Source organism: Arachis ipaensis, chromosome B08, assembly GCF_000816755.2.
Source record: "Arachis ipaensis cultivar K30076 chromosome B08, Araip1.1, whole genome shotgun sequence".
Lineage (NCBI taxonomy): Eukaryota > Viridiplantae > Streptophyta > Magnoliopsida > Fabales > Fabaceae > Arachis > Arachis ipaensis.
Genome location: NC_029792.2, coordinates 15,099,686 through 15,118,280, shown reverse-complemented (window position 1 = coordinate 15,118,280; position 18,595 = coordinate 15,099,686). Strand labels below are relative to the sequence as shown.

The 18,595-nt window shown below is 31.3% G+C and overlaps 1 long non-coding RNA gene and 1 pseudogene across 18 annotated transcripts; one reads left to right on the top strand and one right to left on the bottom strand.

Annotated features, from left to right (window-relative positions):
- LOC107613387 overlaps positions 1-8,007 on the bottom strand; it is a 10,814-nt pseudogene extending 2,807 nt beyond the window's left edge.
- Positions 13,207-17,356, top strand: LOC107614085. Of its 18 annotated transcripts, XR_002352011.1 has the most exons (9): positions 13,221-13,554; positions 13,720-13,773; positions 14,007-14,068; positions 14,390-14,513; positions 14,595-14,781; positions 14,868-14,947; positions 15,592-15,651; positions 16,841-17,001; positions 17,104-17,356. It is a non-coding gene; the product is annotated as an uncharacterized LOC107614085 (long non-coding RNA). The 18 variants fall into 18 exon arrangements; XR_002352005.1 differs by having other exon boundaries at positions 13,211-13,554; positions 14,007-14,513; XR_002352006.1 differs by having other exon boundaries at positions 13,215-13,773; positions 14,195-14,513.

Here is an 18,595-nt window from a genome sequence, read left to right as displayed (position 1 = left end):
TCACTCCCCTTTCTTCAAAATTTTCTGTTGTAAAAAAAAATTATAAGTATATTTAGCAATTTTTTTTTTATTTTTAGTCCATCATCAAGGTATGTATTATCGATGAGCTGGACAAATCGCTCAAATAGCAATCTTTTGTAGTAAAGGAGAGAAGTGATAATTTCATAAGAGTTGTATTGTACACATAACTACTTGCATTGAATTCATTTTTCTCTCTTCTTAGTTCTTTCTGTTTTCGTTTCTAGTTCTTGTTCTGCATTATCAGCAGAACTCAAGGCTATTTCCTAATGTACATGGGTTTGTTCCAAATATAATAGGACTTACTTGGTGATATCGCCAACTTCATTTTGATGCAATTTCTGTAGCATGTTGAAATCTAATTTTGCAAAGGTTAACAGAGATTTGTTATGATAAGGATCTTCTTCGTAAAAAGACATATATGACCTTGTCCCTATCCTTGGAACTGCCTTGTGAAGAGGTTGTTTTAAGCTCTGGTTGATTTGCACAGCAAGAGATTCACTCAACTGATTGGTGATGGACTTTAGTTCAGTGTATGTGAAATCATTTGCTTCCTCTAATATAGCTTCTTCATGAACCCTCAATTGTGCAGCCTCATACAAACTCCATATTCCTTTGACATCTTGAGCAATTATTTCTTTGAATCTTCCTTCACTGTTCTTGAATTTGTTAAATATATCTGTTATTCACACATATTAACTATCATGAATCTATAACATTTGGGTATTTGACGTACATAAATACTTAGTTTAGTTTGATAAATTAACACTAAAAATAATTTGTTTATTATCATATATTATCCAATCAAATTTATACATTTAACTTAGAGTAAGGATACGAGGAGTGAATACCAAAAGTAATTACTAAATTTGCTAATAAATTAAAGTACTATATTATTATAATATTACATACCTGATGAAATTTGATATCCTTTTTGTCTGAGCAAACGAAAGAGTAATGCGTAAAAGTGAATTCCACCCTCTTTTGGGATAACGAAGTTATTGTTGGTAAAGTTAATGTAGATTTGATTGATTGCTTTCTCAATTTCATGTTCAAAATGATAAGATATATCTAAACGTTGAATTGAATCAATGATATTTAATTTTTGTAAAATATCATTATTTGAAGAGAGCTGCACCTTCACTTCCTCTCTCAGCTTTTGAGCTTGTTGCTTCGTATTGTCATCTGCTACGTCCTGTTTTGCTAAAACTATTACAAAAATTTCAAAGTAAAACTAAAACTACAAATTGCATACGTAAGTTAGAATCAAAGATTTATTGTTCGGATGTCTTGGTGAAACATAAATATGCTCTCCTCTGCTTTATAAAGATATATAAACATCGAACTAGTTTTTTTGTTTTTATTATTTTCAAGTAATCACTCATCAAAAAGTGTTTAATTTAAGTAACTAATAACACACTCAAAACTCAGTTTAAAAAATCAAATTGTAAAAACATAAATTAATCGATCATTCCTATGAATATAATAGTAAACTCCTCTAAAAGAGTATGCTCGAGAGACAATAGCACAAAGTTATCGTATTTAACTTAATATTCATAATTTGATATGGAAAAAGTATAAAAAAATAGGAAAAATATAGGTAACCAACAACATTTTTGAACAATGTGTGAATAATATGAATTAATAAGGTTAAAAGAGTAAATTAATCTTAAATTTAATTAGTAGCATTAAATTAGGGTGTAGTGTATTCTTATTTGATTGATAGTTGTTCATGTTGTTCAAATTAGTCATTATTTACCTATCATTCCCCAAAAAAATAAGAGAACAACTAGGGAACCAAAAGCATATCAGCCAAAAATCAGCCAAAATGTATTTGGGTTCCATGAAAAATCGGGTTTTGGTTTGTGCTCCGTGATCTCAGGAGCGGTTTTCAAACATATTATTCAAAAAGTGATTTTAATTAAACGGTTTTGTTTACTTTTTGGCTGGTCACATTTTGGTTCCATATACTTTTCTAAAATGAGCAATGAATTAAAAAAAAGATTAATTTAAAAAATTAGAATTAGCAATTAAATACATTCACACTATGTACCTCTCACACTTTCACATTGCGTTAACACACGCGTTTTCTTTCCCGTCACCTAGACCTTGCTGCCGCCCCAACAAGTCTCAACGCCGCCGCCTACTTCCGTCATGTCGTCACCGCCTCCTCTCGCGCCGCGCGAGATGCACGTTATTCCCATCATCTGTCCGTCACAAAAAAAAAATTTCCCATCATTTGTCCTTCCCGTTGCACCGTTGCTGCTGCTGTGCCGCACCTCATTGACGCCGCCTTTCCTCCTAAGGATTTGGCTCCTCTTCCTTTTCCATCTCTGGCCGCTGCACGTTCGGGTTCGAAGTCCATGGAGCAAATTCGCAACCTCGCCTAGCCGAAGTTGTCGTTGCATGGCAGCTTCGTCGCCGAATCTCCTCCCCTGCCTCCACGCCTCGCCGTCAACTCTCTCCACCTCGCAAATGTGATGATGTTCAATTCACTAGGTATGGATATAGTTATTTTAATTCTTAATTGAATGGTTATTTTGTACAATTCGATTTAAATATATACAATTAACAAATGTTGGATGATCATTTCACTAAGTAGCCAGATGATTATTTTAATAACTACGTGAATGGTTGTTTGATGACGATCCCACGACAGTGAGGAGGAGACCTGCGATGACTTCTATTTTCGGTGAGGGAGAGAGTGGCGCCGGCGAATGGGGTGGTTGGTGAAGCGGCGATGGCATGATGAACCCAGGAGGTGATAATGATGTCCAATGAGAAGGAGATTGACGTCGGTGAAGAAGAATGGTTGATGAAGGGGTGACGGCAGAGGATTTGGAGAAGAAGATGTTAATTTGGTAAATTAATTTAGTAAATTACAGTATATATAGGAGATGGTTAAAATTTTAGAATAACTGAATGAGATTTTTTGTTTAAGTATTTTGAGTGGTGTTGTTTTTTTTTTTTATCTTCATTAGGCTAAATTTCCATCTCATTATTTATCATTTCTATTGTCTATCTAGCCGAGCCAATTTATATATATAACATCTATAATTATATATTTACTCTATCTAAAATCACTTGTTTATTTCAACAATAATTAAAAAGTACAAAATAAAAAAAACAAATGCATTAAATTAAAGATAAATTATGACTCTTTATAGCTCCCAAAATAAAAAAAAACAAATGCATTAAATAAGTCGTATTTTATTTTTGGGAAATATTTTTTTTTTAATAAAAAAAATCTTTGTTAAATATGGCTTATTCCGGTGTACCCGTATATTTTTGGAGACGATAATAATGGTTATTGTTGTTAAATACAGCTTGTTTTTCTTAATTTACAATTAAAAAAAATCCTTGAAAAAGTCATACTTATTGTTTGTGTATTTTTTTGTACTCCTATATACTGTTTGTAAATCTATATACTCTCTTAGAAACGATGATATGGATTAAAAAACGTGCGTGTTTAAAACTTTAAGGGGAGTTCGGGGAGAGTAAGGCAAAAAATCGAAATTAAAGTCCAAAAATCATGTTTAGGGAAATAATAAAATTTTTTATTTTATTTTAGAAAAAAATCTTTAAAAAATCTTTATTAAATATGGCTTATTTTGGTGCACCTGTGTATTTCTAGAGACGATGATAATGGTTGTCATTGTTAAATATGACTTATTTTTTTAATTTATAATTAAAAATTTTTTTGAAGAAGTCATGCTTGTTGTTAGTGTATTTTTGTGTACTCCTATATACTGTTTATAGATTTATATACTATTTGGAGATGATGATAATGGATTAAAATAGATTAAAAACGTGGGATTCAAAAAATTTGAAGAGAGTTCGCCAGAGTAAAGCAAACTCTATAATTTTTATAGAGTTTGCCGAGGCGCAGCGAACTTACTCTAAAAAAAATTATTTTTAGAGAATTAAAATTTGAAAATGGTGTTTGAGAAAATATATTTTTTTTTTATTTATGAAAAGAATCAGTGAATTGTCACATTATTGACGGAACAAATCGCCCCTAAATACTGGGTCGAAAATTTGCACAAGGTCGTGCTATATCAGATGATAAATATTGATCATCATTTGTAGCAGTAGCAAGAGACATAATTGTCACTCACTAGTTTTGTGATTTGGAAACGGATCCAAAACACTAATTAATTTTCAATGCAAACGATAGTCCACAGTATGTTGTCATACAATTTGTTGTTTTGATGCTATGAAGCACGGACATTTTGATGAGTTGTTGTGTCTATATATCGGACACATTTAGAACACGATATTTATCGACATTCGTTCGACATATGTGTCTGTTGTGTCTAACCGTGTTTTAATAAAAAATAAAAAAAAAATTTTGTGGACACACCTAAATACCATCACGTGTTCAGTCTTTTTCTTAACATATATTCTTAAAATAAATTTAGATATAGTATATATTATTATTTATTAAAACAATTAAAAATTAAAAATAATAAAAAATTTTAATTTATATTTTAATATTAATAAAATATCAAAATATTATTATGATTTATCTAAAAATTACTTTATATTTTATATGTATGCGTGTCCCCATGTCATGTAAGATTTTAAAATTCGTGTGTCGGTGTGTCACGTGTCGTGTGTGTTAGGATTCGGTTGAATTAGTCCCACATTGCTTAGGATAGCAAATGGAGTGGGTGGCCTAGGTTATAAATATGAGGCTAAGTTCTCCATATTTTTTGCACCAGTCGGAAACACTTAAAGCTTGTATCTGACTTTTCTTTTCCTCTATACTCTTTGATTAGAAAGTGTTGTGAGGTGTAGTTAAATATTTGCTTTGAGAGTGTGGGTGTACTAGGGTACCGGTGTTATAGAGAAAGAAGTCTATGTGTTGTAACAATTTTCACATAGTGATATTCTCTGGTTGTCATTTGACAACGGCCGTGGTTTTTTTCTCCAGTAATTGGGGTTTTTCACGTTAAATTCTTGTGTTGTGATTGTGTCTATTTTATTTTTCTGTGAAAGGTATTTTCTCAAGGGAGAATGGTGTATTATTCCCAACATGTGATATCAGAGCCAGGTTCGGTGAGATTTATTCTTAGTATGCTCTGTGGTTGCAGCCTAGTCTGACCTTCCACATCAGAAAAGAATTTTGTCCTGTGGCTTGAGGTTGATCTTTGGTTGCTGTTGTTGTTGCTGGAAGGCAGTGTGACACTGTGAAAGTGCAGTTTAGAAAGGTTCTGGCTAAGGAAAGACTTGGTATTTAAGTGTGTCCATTGTGACCCACCTCTCTTTCCTGGGGACCCTTCCTAGTGCACGGTCTACAGTTGAGTTATACTATTCCAGTATACGGTTGCAACAATGTCAAGATATTCAAGTGTTGTGAAGCTTGAAATAGAGAAATTTAATGGAAGAATCAATTTTGGCTTGTGGCAAATACAAGTCAAGGATGTGTTGATACAATCAGGTTTGCACAAGGCGTTGAAGGAGAAGATCTCTGGTATGAAGGATGAAGAATGGGAAGAACTAGATTTGAGAGCTGCAAGTGCTATTCGCCTGTGTTTGGCTAAGAATGTTCTTGCAAATGTGCAAGGAATGAAAACAGCCAAGGAACTTTGGGATAAACTCGAAGGGTTGTATCAGGCAAAGGGCATCTCAAATCGGTTGTTATTGAATGAGCAGTTCCATAATCTACGCATGGATCACAATGTGAAAATCTCCAACCATCTTAGTGCTATCAATGGTATTGTCTCTGAATTAGAGGCAATTGGAGTGAAAATTGATGATGAAGATAAGGCACTGAGGCTCATATTGTCTCTTCCTTCTTCTTATGAGTATATCAAACCTAGTTGTGGCAATCGGGTCCACAATTGCACACGGGCATTGGTTGGCGTTGAGATGCAAGGTGTGTGGCGGAGTTATGTCGATAGTTGAAGAACTTTCAGGAAAAGCCAATTTGGAAGTTGCACCATGAATTTTCAGCAAGGTTTCGATCTGTACCAAGGCGAAATGCTTGGAGTGGTCTAATTCCAAGTGAGTATACTTTCATGGTGGAGTATGATAGTTCTTTGAACTATGATTGTCGGTATAGACAATGGCAGCAAAGAATTATCGGTATTGACTATGGAAGCTGAAGATGTGTGACTATTTCAATCAAGGTGGAGATTGTTAGGATTTGGTTGAATTAGTCCCACATTGCTTAGGATAGCAAATGGAGTGGGTGGCTTAGGCTATAAATATGAGGCTAAGTTCTCCATATTTTTTGCACCAGTCGGAAACACTTAAAGCTTGTATCTGACTTTTCTTTTCCTCTATACTCTTTGATTAGAAAGTGTTGTGAGGTGTAGTTAAATATTAGCTTTGAGAGTGTGGGTGTACTGGGGTGCCGGTGTTAGAGAGAAAGAAGTCTATGTGTTGTAACAATTTTCACATAGTGATATTCTCTAGTTGTCATTTGACAACGGCCGTGATTTTTTTCTCCAGTAATTGGGGTTTTTCACGTTAAATTCTTGTATTGTGATTGTGTCTATTTTATTTCTCTGTGAAAAGTATTTTCTCAATGAGAAATTGTGTATTATTCCCAACAGTGTGGTGTCCCGTGTCCGTGTCAATATCAATGCATCATAGTTTAGATGTTAAGAGTATATAACTTAACTTTTAAATAAATTTGTTTAGATAAAATCTTCTATTTTGAAAGTAAAACATAAGAAGATACAGAAAAAAATTTTATATCAATAATAAAATATAAGAAAAATGAAAAACATGTTAAGAGAAAAAAAAAAAGATAAAATCTGAAGAAAAAAAGAGGTAAAAGAAGAAGAAAATATGTTGAGAGAAATTTTAGTATTATAGTTGAAATATTTTGGTATTATTTTTGTTTTGATAATTTTTAATTAGTTAAAAATTTTTTGTATCACTGTTAAAAAATTTTGGTGTCAAAATTTAGAAATTTCTCATGTAATGTTTGAAAAGTCTCAATGCTATTTTCCTGGATAAATTTTACACAATTCAAAATTTTTTTCTTCCTCTTCTTCATCATCGTCGTTATCTTCTCTTTCTTCTTCGTCTTCTCTTTTTTTTTGTTTTATTTTCTCATAATTTTTCTTATTTTCACCCTTTTAAAAAGAATAAAAATTAAAAAAAATTAGACAAAGAAAAAAAATAAAAAAAAACTGCAATAATAGTAAAAACATGAAAAAGAAGAATAAAAAAACGCAACAACAATAGCAGTAATAGAAGAACAACGATAAAAAAGAAACATGCCAAAAAGAAAGGGTGTAATTTATGCACACCAATGACTTTTATCAAGTTTGGTCAACTTAATTAAATTTGGTAATTGTTGTTGGACTATCTCACACATACCTACTGAAAATCTTTTTTTTTCCCCTTAGAAATACCATATAGAATTATAGATAACTTTAATAACAAAAAAAAAAGTTATATAACTAGGGATCTCATGTAACTATTATTCTTGTTAAACTTAAAACTACTTATAATTATTCACTTTACAGTTTACACACTGCTACTATTACTACACTCACCGGAGCAATATTTTGAGTCTCTTGCATAGAAGTATTAGATCAGATACTAATCCATATTTTGAATATGCGTAAAAATTCAAAAAGAGATACCACGATAATATAGATATAACAATACTCATAGTTTATCATATATGTATATGCATATACAAAATTAAATAACATACCAAAAATTTGGAATCAACATATTTCAGAAAAGTGTCATGCCAAATGCTAGGAGCAAAATTTACAGAGGGTCTCTTTAAGTTAGAAGGGGCATGTTGAGTCGAAGGCATTACTAGAACCGAAGCTAAAAAAGACATGTATGGTACTAGTTAATCAACGATATTAAGGAGTTAAGAACCAATAACTGTATATAGAATATGGTTCACTCATGCAAAGGGAGATGAGTTAATGTCCCTAGCTGGATGCCCATTTTCAAATGTGAAAAATGTGAGGCCAAGTGGACAACTATGTACCAAACAAGATTCTTTTTTATTTTGTCTTGTTAAGTGAGTGAATTCTAGGTTCTAGCCAATCTTCAATTATTAGAGAATTGAATATTTTTTTTAGTTGTTTAATTTTAATTAGAGAAATTTAATTATGTTATCTTGATTAATGTTAACTATTTTTTTAAGGTCATTCTAGTATAATTATGTTATGATGACTACTATAATTATAGTATTTTAGAAAGTATGACTAAAATTAAGGTAACATTTTTTTATTGTTAAATAATATTTTTATAAAAGTATTATTTAAAAAAAATGTTACTAAAATATAAAAAAAAGTGTAATTTTAATTTTAACAACACTTATATAATATAATCACGCGGCATTATTCCAAAATTTATAAAACTAAATTAAAGTAATTTTAGTGTATAAACGTTATAAAATATTTTATACAGTTTTTCATTTATATCATTTTTTGGATGATTATTTAAACAGCCAATATTAAAAGAATTTGGATCCTCAAAAGTTTGAATTTCACTTTAGAGAGTAAAGTGTGATCTTCTATTCTTAAATAATTTCTCTTTTATATTTATTCTTGGTCCCACCTATGAAATCAATGATGAGAAATCACACTTTACTCCCTAAAGTGAAATTCAAACTTTAAAAGATCTAAATCTATATTAAAAATAGTTATTTTTATTGACATAATATTACGTAATTGTATAAAACTTTGTGTATGTTTACAGTGTATTAAAATTAAATTATATATATACCAAACTAATTAAATAGAATTAAAAAAATTAGAAAAACCTCTACCTTATGTGAGGACAAATCATTTGTTAGTCTGCCAACAAATGATGTGGCTTTTAAGATGAAGGGAATATTAGAAATCCAATCAAACATTTCTTTGGATGCAAATTCTCCAAGAGCAATGAACATTGTTGTGAACAATGGGTTTCCTGAAGTGAGAATTCCGTTAATCTTGTAGTCATCATATGTTGGAATATAGTCCTCATGGCACCATTTTGCTTCAACCATGTAAGCTTGTACTATATTAGAAAACTGCATATATAATAAAGTTATTTAATTAATTAAAGTGATTATCAATTAAAATAATAATTAATAAACTAATAATAAGTGTAATTAATGAAAGGTGTTTGCTACGGTACGATGATAAATTCATACGTACCGATACGTTTAAAATATGGACAAATAATAATAAGACATGTGGAATTTATTTTCCACGTCAGCATTTAATTTTTTTTAAATATATAGTATATCACCACTTTTACTAAAATACCCTTTTAATTAAATAAAAATAAAAAATATTTATTTATTTAATTTTACAAAAAGACTTAAACATCCTTTCTTTATTTGATTAGATAAAAATATCCTTTTAAATTAATCAAATTTAAGAATTCAATTAACCCTAATTTTATAATTTCAAATAATTGAAACAACAAAATAAAAACATATTAAAAAAAACAAAAAATCAAAATTGTTCTTCATCTGGTTAAACATATTAAAAAAAGAAAGAGAAGTTCTACAGAGAGGACAACTTGAATGAAACCGAAACCACTACCACTCGTCCACGCACCGAACATGGAAGCCATGGGAGCAATTTGGAAGATGTTTTAACCACTCCCCTTCTTCGAACTCTCCAAGACAGATGGCACAGTCTGTGTTAATCTCCTTGTGTTCTCCTCCTTCATTTACCTTGAACTGGTGTATTGGAAGAGAGCCAATAGCAGAATATCATAATTAAATACTAATTAGTATTGTGTTTGTGACTGGCACAAGGATGTTTCTGTTGTTAACAATAAACAAAACTTAGCATCCAAAGACTAATTATTTTTGGTAAACAGAACACAAAAAAGGAACCTTTTTTAAACTAAAACCAAAATCTATTGCCAATAATCAAATGCAAGATATGACATTTACATTGATTGCTGTTAACTTCATTTACATAGTGAAAAAATTAGGACTCTGGGAATGAAACTCTCAAAAATAGAAATTAATTAAGCTCATTGATGCCTTTGCCTTTTCCTTGAAGGAATTTGGAACCTAACACTAGGACTTGATGAACTCAATTGCCGTACATTGTTCCATGATGACGATGATGATCCAGCAGTGCCATCAAAGTTGAGCATAAAAGCCGAACATGCCGATAGAGGATTCGAAGAACACAATAAGGATTGTGATGATGGAAGGAGCTTTGGCTGCAGCAATGAAGAATTCTCAGTGCTATATCAAGAGCAAAAGGGGAAGAGGAGAGAAGAAGATGAAGAACACTGAAATTTTCAGAGGCGTGAACAAGAGGGTTTCTGAACCCAGACAAAGAACAATTTCGGTTTTTTTTTTTAATATGTTTAACTCAGATAAAGAACAATTTTGATTTTTTGTTTTTTTAATATGTTTTTGTTTTGTTGTTTCAATTATTAGAAACTATAAAATTAGGGTTAATTGAATTCTAAAATTTGATTAATTTAAAAGAATATTTTTGTCTAATCAAATAAAGTAAGGATGTTTAAGTTTTTTTTGTAAAATTAAATAAATAAATATTTTTTATTTTTACTTAATTAAAAGGGTATTTTAGTAAAAGTGGTGATATACTATATATTTAAAAAATAAAAAATTAAATGCTGACGTGGAAAATAAATTCCACATGTCTTATTGTTATTTGTCCATATTTTAAACATATCGGTACGTATGAATTTATCATCGTACCGTAATAAATACCTTAATGAAAATGACTTTAAAGCACTCCCGAAGAGATTCAATGCAACGAATATTCCATTTGAAAAATAAAAATAAAATAGGTCTAAAAATTAAGAAAAAGCAAAATAACGATGGGAATGATGGGAATGAAAAGTGAATAAGATTATTATGTAATAAAGGTATTCAACGAATATTCCATTTGAAAAATAAAATTAAAAATATAAAAGGTCTAAAAATTAAGAAAAAGCAAAATAATGATGGGAATGAAAAGTGATTAAGATTATTATATATGTAATAAAGGTATTAATTTTTTTTATTGAGTGATGAACCACTATTTTATGACTTAATTTGTATTGAGTGGATTTTATTAATTATTCTCACACTTATTCATGTAAATTGCATGTTTTTAAGATTCCTTCCTAATTTTGTACTATGATTGAAAACATGCTTTCTAAGCCTAAAAATTACTAATTTTTTATTCTCTTTTGTTACCATTCGATGTCGTGATGCGTTTGTTGAGTGATTACAGGATTAATAGAGCAGGAATAGCATAGAGGATGAAGAGGAAGCATGTTAAAGTGGAAGAATACAAGAAATTGAAGGTTTGAGAAGTTGGAAGCGACGCATACGCATGGCTGAAGCGTACGCGTGATCAAGCCATCTTCCAAGCGATGCGTATGCGTGTCTGATGCGTACGCGTGACCAGGAGCGTCGTCCACTGATGCGTACGCATGACTGAAGCGTACACATGACCTTGTGCAAAGTCCAGGCGACGAGTACGCGTGGCTGACGCGTACACGTGACGAGCGTCACGTGCTGCAATTAAGGGAATTCGCTGAGGGCGATTTCTGGGCTGATTTTGGCCCAGTTTTAAGCCCAAAAATGAAGACAATACGTTGGGAATAGAGCTGGGACAAACACACTTTCACTTTAGCTTTAGTTTTTAGAATTAGTTTTGAATTCTAGTGAGAGAAACTCCTACTTCTCTCTAGGGTTTTGATTTTCTTAGTTACTTTTCAATTGAATCTTGAGAGAAATTGCTGTTAGCTTCATTTTCTAATCATTTTTTTTATAGTCTTCTTCTTTACTTCCCTTAGTACTCTTGTCAATTTGATTATTTTGAATTCATGTTTAGATCTTGTTACCTTTAAATTTTGTTAATGCATTGAGTTATTTTCATATCTATTGTTATTACTTGTTTTATTATTGTTGATTATTATCGGTGGTAATTTAAATTGAGTTAATTTCTCATTTTTATCATGTCTTTTATGTTTGCTCACCAAGTGTTTGAGGAAATGTTATCCATGATCATGGAGTAGATTTCTTCGCTTAGTTTGGGGTTGAGTAATTGGAGCCACTTGAATTGTTATACTCAAGTGTTGATTGGTAATTAAAGATTGCTAATATTAGTTTGAACCTCACCAACTCTAGTTCTTCTCTACGAAGTAACTAGGACTTGTGAGTTAAAGTTAGTTGGGTTCACTTGACTTTTCTTCGGTGGTTAGAGGATAACTAAATGAGCCTTTACTATCACACTTGGAAAAGACAATGAAGATAGAAGTTCTGATTCTCACCTCTAACCAAGACTTTTTATATTGATTGATTATCAACTCTTACTAGTTATTTATTGCTCTAATTTCTAGTTATTTATTTTTTCTTGTTCTCAACTTCGAAAAATCTCCAAAAAAATTCTAACCAATAAATTACATCTTGTGTCAATTCTTAGAGAAAACGATACAAAATTTTACTCCCGATTATTAAATTTATTTGTGACACATTTTAACTTTAATTAAAGATAAATGGTTGATTTAGACTATACTTACAACATAATTTTCTTAATCAATTCTATACTTCACATCATTGAGATAGCATAATATAAACATAGGTGAATTCTTGTTCTAAAATCAAACCTTTGGATTGCTTTGTGAGGAGTTCAAGTTCTTCAACTGTGCCATAAACATCAAAAGTATCATCCACAAGAAAGATATATAAAAACCAATTTGGTTATCATTTGTCTCGCAGTGTTATATTTATGCTCAGAGTTCATAGCAAAAGGTCAAAAGAATACTTCAACCACCGTCTCTCTTGCATAAGGAACCTTTGCTGCAAAATCTGATTCTCTCCAACGCCTGTAATACATTTAATTAAAGGTTATGTCATGATGATTAATTATAGTTCTTTTTATTATAATATTTTGATAATCAATCGATGCTCTAATTTTGAATAGCTTCCATAACTGAATAAACAAATCATATATATTCTAAAGAGAATGACGAAAATAACATAATTTATTTTCTATCTTCCGCATGATCTAAAACAATCAACTAAGGTAGCACTTTTACAATTTATTTTGAAAAAATAAAAGAAATTAATACAACATGCACTACAAAAAAAATAGTTTAAAATGGCATTTATATTATGATGGTTCTAAAAAACTGCCATAATATTCAGATATTATGGCATTTTATGTTGCTGCCATAATTAATTTGCATAAAATGACAATTTTGAAGGATTTGGGCGGGTTTAACCGCCATTATCTGTGCTCATTGTTTAAAATAATCCAAACTCTCATTCAACCTAAAATTACACACCGAAACAAAAATGACGCAGCCACTGTGTTAGAGGAAGGACGAAAATGACGTTGTCACTGCGATATGCTCCAGTGACGATTTGCTCCGACGACGATTTGCTCCAGCGCTGATTTTCTCAGCGGCGTTCTCCTCCGACTAGAATCTCCTCTCCATCGAGATTCTGTTTTGTGAATCGAAACTCTCTCCCTATCTCCGTTAGTGACGATCTCTCCAGCGATGATCTCCTATGGTGATGTTCTCCCCGGCGGCGCGTTCTCCTCCTCCGTCAAGATTTTCTCCAGATCTGTGAGCTTCTTCTCCTTTTTCGAGCTTATGCTCTGCTAGCTTCTCCTCATGCATTAACGTGCCTTCTCCTCCTCGATCTATTTCTCAATTTGCGTTCTAACTTCTCGCTTCTAGATCTGTAACTAAATTCACATCCTCTTGTTCTAATTACTTCAATGATTGCAGGAATGATGCATAGGACAGATCAATGGCTGCGTGAATTTGATTCACAAATATTTAGTAATAATGCACTGATTGCACTCTATGTGTTTGTTATTTTGCTTCTTAGAAATTACTTCTATTAGTATTGTATTTGGCTGTATCTCCCGGTTTAAGGCTTGGAGTTTGTTCTTTGTTGCAATTGAGTTTCAAAGATTTTGTGATTTAACTTGAATTCTGCTTGTTTAAATCTGGATAAGTTATTGGTTGCTTGAATTAATGAATTCTTTCTATGTTTCGATTATTGATTGCAGTTGGTGCTTCTTGGAAGAAGGATCAAACATTGTTAACACTGCTGGTCGCCAAGGTTGCCTGGGTAAATACTTAACTTTCTATTTGCCAGTGTATGTCTAGTTAAGTTTTAATTCTCATGTTAAACAAGTATTCATTAATATTGCTACTTCATATGATGAGGAACACATAGATTCTTTGTATTGCTCAGAACCACATTATTCTGATGATGAGGAACATGATCATGTGTTTTTAGAATAAGACATGTTGTGTGATGATTCAGAGTTAAAAACTCTTGTATCAAAAGAGCAAGAACAAGAGAAGAATGGAAGAAGCAGCAGCCATGGTTAAAAACTTTCTCATTCTCTGCTCTCACAGCTTCTCTTGCTATTAACTACCTTCACAGATTCCTTTTCACCTTCACCGTGAAGAAGAAGCAGCCATGGTTAACTCATCTTGCTGCAGTTGCTTGCATCTCTCTTGCTGCTAAAATGGAAGAGACACAAGTTCCACTTCCTCTTGATTTACAAGTATGATTAATTCTATATATAAAGTAATAATAATAATACATTTTATTAATAATGAAATTTAATTTATGAAAATATATGTAGGTGGAGGACAAAAAACATGTGTTTAAGGCAAAAACAATAAAGAAAATGGAGATTTTGGTACTTTCAACTCTTGAGTGGAAGATGAATCCACCAACACCTCTCTCTTTCATTGATCATATCACAAGAAGACTTAAATGTTTTCAGTTCCTCAACACATGTCAATCTCTTCTTCTTTCTCTCTTACCAGGTAATAACTAATCTCTTTCTTTCCAATACGCTAGTCTTTAACTAATCCTTCAATTGTATGTTGTTTCTCTTTCCTCTTAACCACAGGACCTCACAATATTCAGGGTATTGGGGCTGGTTTTGTGCCCAGGAATTTGAACTAAGATATACTTGATGAAGTTATAGAGGTCTGTTGTTTTGCTTTCCCATCTTCTTTCTCCTCTCTTCCTTTTTTTTATAAAAAAAATAATAAACATAAAAATTTTTTGGAGTTATAATTCAATATGTCCTGTTTAGTATTCTCCATAATTCGGTTAAATAAAATTAATTAATTAATTCTTTTATCAAGACATGGCAGTTGCATGACTTTGTAATGAGTCATTATGCTTCATTCTTTAGTACAGGGTTCTTTCTTTAGTACAGGTTCCTTTCTGCATCCATATCTAATTACCATATCCTTGTTGGGTTGATCATTTGCTATCAAATTGGGTGGATGCTATATTCTGTTTAGAACTAGATCAGTAAATTTGGGAACATGCTAGGGTATTGATGGAATGATTGAACAATGTTTCTAAAAATCCTATAATCATGTTTTAAAAGTTTGAAACACAAGAAGTTTGAAGGCTCTTCTCTCTCTTCTCCAAATCTTGTTGAATATGTAACTGACTGATGAATCCCCTGCTCTCCATATTTATATTCAACTAAGCATCATATCATATCTATCCTGTCATTTTTTAATTTAGATGATGTGTTAGCAACTTTCGACTTTGATGGGGAATGAAAATGTCATTTCTGTTCTATAATTGATTCCTATCCCATGTGAATATGGCAGGTATCGAGTGATGAAGCTGTTGAAACTGCAAAGCAATTAGCACTCTAAGAAGGCTTACTGGTTAGTATCACGTGTCATCTTCTAACTGTTTCTGTCATTTTAGTTGCAAAGTAATAATATATGCCATTTCCATCTTACCCTAATTGGGGGTGGGAAATAAAGTGTTCCCCCTTTTTTACTTGATCCCTTTTGGTTGTTGGAGAGCCACTAAAATTGAATTGAAAGATGAAATGATGGAACTAACCAACAATAAAAAGCAATAATAATAATCCCCTTCAATTCATTCAAACATTTATCCTTTAATAATTTGTTTCTATATGCACGTGTATGTGGCTTCATGGAATGACAGAATGAGTAATACTAAGAAATTAATTTTTTTTTCAGTTAATATGACTATCCCAGCATGAACAATATTAGATGCATGAGTGTGTTTTTTTCTTTAACTTGGCTACCCCAGGATGAACATTGGCCTCTTGATAAAGCATCCATATATTGTAAATTCTATCTCATCAGAGGCTCATGTACACTAAAACCGATATGATAAGCTTTGAGTTCTCAGTTTTAATAATAGCTACATAAATATTTTCTTTCCTCTTCACGAGGAAGTCCAATAAAATTAAGATACAAATATTAAATGAGATAAAAAAAATTATTTCAATATTTTCTTTTAAAATTTCCAAATAAAATACCCTTGGCGCTATATATAGTTCAGTCTTGATGCTAGTTTGAGTACCAGAATAAGAGATCCTTTGTATAATGAGACATTGATGGCCTCATTTCACGTGATGGATGAAAGGAAAATATTACTAGGAAACTAGAAAGTTCAAAGTATTCCAAACTATTGATAGTGGCTATATATAGATGATTTTTTATTTTAATTTTCTTTCTGTTCATTATAATCATTTTTTTTTATTTCTAAGTTCAGTAACTTATATATACATTATTTTTTTCTCTCAAGTGATTAGTTAGCTGTTTTAACCTTTATTTCTTCTTGAAAGTATAGTTTGCTTCTCCAGTGCTGTTTGTTTGATTGTAATTCTAATGCGCTTGTTTGGGTAATCTCTATGTGATGTGCGATTCTGTCTTTCAATTGTTGTACTCTATTAAGATTGAGGGAATTGAATTATTCTTTATGATTCATGATATGGTTGTGGTTGGTTTTGCTGGAGCCTGCTCTTAGTTTCTCACGTTCTGTACATGATAATGCTCTTTTTTCTGATGTTAAAATGATGAATTAATCCTACTGCAGGCATTGAATTTAAATATCAAATGCTTTTATGGCTTTAGCATCATTCACTTCAAATTTTGAAGGTGCTCTGGGGAAGATTATTGTGGAATTTGATGATTTGAAAGAACTAGTTTACTGTGATATTCCCAGAAAACAGAGGATTTATTGTGCAAATAGTTAGTGTATGTGAATTTTCTTTTTTGATTCAATAATTTCAGATTAATAGTTTCAGATTCAGTTTTCTATCTTTTTTTATTGTGCTCATAATTATATTTTTGTTGTAGGGATTAGATCAAGAGAGTGAGATTCCATCACCAAGAGAGTTAGAAAGTAGGTCTTCTGGCGAGCAACAAAGAAGCATGATCTTGCATGATAAAGATTTTATGTATTAAGGATTATATATACGTTAAGACAAACTATTGAAAAATATTATCTTTGATACTTTGTTTTTGGATTATGATTTTTTATTTTCGGAGACCATGTATGAGTTAAAAATTTTGTTATGATGTTTGATTTAAGGTTATGCCTTTTGGTTATTATGAGATTTTAAAATTTGAGTTCTAAAAATGTCACTTTAAATAGGTAGTTTCAATCTCATTTTAAAAAGTATAAAATTGCAATTAGGTAAAAACGACGGCTAAAAATACCATTTTAAACAAAAATGGTGCCATTATATCCTGGTAAAAACGGCAGTTAAAAAATGCCATTTTAAACGAAAAGGATGCTATTAAACCCTGGTAAAAACGGCGTTTAGAAATGCCATTTTAAACGAAAATGATGCCATTAAATACAGGTAAAAACGGCGGTTATAAACGCCATTTTAAATGAGAATGATGCCATTAAACCCAGTAAAAATGGCGGTTAGAAACGCCATTTTAAACGAGGAAGACGCCATTAAATCCAGGTAAAAACGGCGGTTACAAACCGCCATTTTAAACAACAACAAAACTGCCGTTTTATTTGGTTAAAATGGCGGTTAAAACCGCCATTTTAACCGCAAAAAAACTGCCGTATTATTCACTGGTTATTACGGCGGTTTTCTGAAAACCGCCGTAATAACCAGAATGGCGCCCAGAATTCCGGCGTTTCTTGGGAGCGCCATTTTCGGTAATAATGGCGGTTATAACCGCCGTAATTACCTTAAAAAACCGCCATTTTAACCCTTTTTTTTTTGTAGTGATGCCTCTGCTCTTAATAAATTTGAATTTGGGTTTCATATTATATTATGATTTTAATTGTCATTTATATTAATAATAACTAGGAATGCTTGGCTAATCAATTTGAATTAGTCAAATAGTAAGTTAAAATGTTTTAAATAAGTGTTTGGAATTTAAATTTATCCTTAAATGTATGAATATTATAGAAAATCAAAAATCAAAGAACTAGGCGAACTTGGTTAGAAGTTGTGTTATATGACTTAACACTGTAACCGATTAGTTAGTGTATTATGCTGATGTGTACAGTGATTGTTACAAAACTAATTTGTGAATTTGGTTTAATTTGGTAAAATTTTTTAAAAATATGTTTGTACTTTTTAAAAGAATAAGCATTTCGTTCATTGTTTCATAAATTAAAAAGTTCATATGTTTATACTAACAATTTTTAAGAATTAGAGGTGCTTTTGAAAGTATTTAAAGGTAAATTTTTTAAAGTTGACTTATACTTATCAAAATTAAATATCTAATATAATCTCATCTATTAATTAATATTCAAATTTAAGTCTTACATTAATTAATGTCTATTATAATATTTTTAAATTTTAAAAGTTAGTTTACC